This window comes from Cryptotermes secundus, unplaced genomic scaffold (genome assembly GCF_002891405.2).
Source record: "Cryptotermes secundus unplaced genomic scaffold, Csec_1.0 scaffold1991, whole genome shotgun sequence".
NCBI classification, from domain to species: Eukaryota; Metazoa; Arthropoda; class Insecta; order Blattodea; family Kalotermitidae; genus Cryptotermes; species Cryptotermes secundus.
In genome coordinates this window covers 226,388-228,031 of record NW_019743182.1, presented here as the reverse complement: position 1 = coordinate 228,031, position 1,644 = coordinate 226,388, and positions in this window count along the sequence as shown.

Sequence of the window (1,644 nt, the reverse complement as noted above, 5' to 3'; positions counted from 1 at the left end):
GATATGGCGCTAAATGTTGACGTGCATGGAAGCACAGCGAACAAGCATACAGTGCAGTGGTCTCCCCAACAGAAGGGAAATTACCTGATGATGGCCCATGTAGCCGAAACATGTCGAAAACTAAAACAAATATATGACTAAAGACATTTTAGAGAAATTGGATAATCACTTTTAACGTATAGAATGTGTTTTTAATGTCCTACTGACATGTAATGATTTTAACAACATCAAAATGTGTTGAAATACGTTTTTAGTGTGAAACATATTCTTAATGTCTTTTAAATTGTTGCATTACTGACGGATACTTTGATAATAAGGACGATGCAGCAATGCAACGGGATGCTGAAATATAATATTACCAGGTTAAGGCTAAACTGAAGGAGTGTTCGTGGTATTACTCAGTCTGTCCGCATCACTGTGACAGTACTTTTAAATACGCTGTTACTCTCTCATTTTAAATTCTCACCTGCGAGTAATTTATGAGCTTTCTATTCGATCCTATTCTGCATAACCTCTGCAGTTCTGACAGTCTCGTTAAACAGAAGAAATGCTCATACAGAGTAACAATTCTTGCGCGTTTGGTCCCTTTAGTTTACTTACGTCAAAATTGTAAGATTCGTGGGGATAATTTTACTGAGCATAAAATATGTCTGTAACATTTGTCTATAGCTTCTGTTCGAAACATTTTTCGCTTCTATAAATGTTGGCAAGTTTCGCTTGTAACCCGTGTAGAAACACGTGTAGGTCTTAATTACCATCCTATGAGTACCCAGACAGACTCTGGGGCCCACCAAGTTCCTATACAACGGGGGCTCTTTCCCCGGGGGTAAAGCGGCTAGGACATGGCTGATAGATCACCTTCATCTAGTGCTGAGGTCAAGAATCATTAAACTACATCTCTATTCCCCATGTCTCCATGGCTTGATGTTTAATTAATTAAACACAGGGACAAATTCACATTTTTTTTTTACTTTTAACTAAACTGGACCGTGTCTATAGATTTCAGCGAAACCCCCAAAATATTAAATTTAACGAAGATTCACTAAGGGGTTCTCAAATTGTTAATTGTGGACAGAAATACATGTGGACTTGGCGAAGTTAATATGAGCATTTTGCAGCTTTTCGTTGCAAACGCCCCCCCTCCCCCAAATCAAATTGTCTATCAGAGCCCTTCACAGCCCTTCCACTGACCTCATAGCTGGACAATACCAAGAGCCATTATTGTCTGGACTGTGATTTATTTCCTTCACACAAAAGGGACCCTCTTTTCGTGGCCAACTCTGAATATAGTGATCACGTGTTTGTGTCGCTCCGCAAATGGTCAGCCATACAAACAAGGTTATAAAAGTGCGCAGAACTAATTCCTTGGAGTCGTGTCCTTCTTGGGAAGCCGCCAGTCGCTCAGCTACTCAAGAATTTCCTAAAACTTTATGGAGCCCGAAGGATAATTACCGTGTTCACAAGAACCTGCCACTGGACCCTATCCTGAGCCAGATAAATCCAGTCCGTTCAACGCAGTCTACACTTACTGGACGCGTTCCGCAGAAAGAATCAGAAATGCTTGTCAAATTATTTGCGATCCATCCATCCGTCTCTATCTAATATACCTGCCTGCCTGCCTGCCTGCCTGCCTGCTGCCTGCCT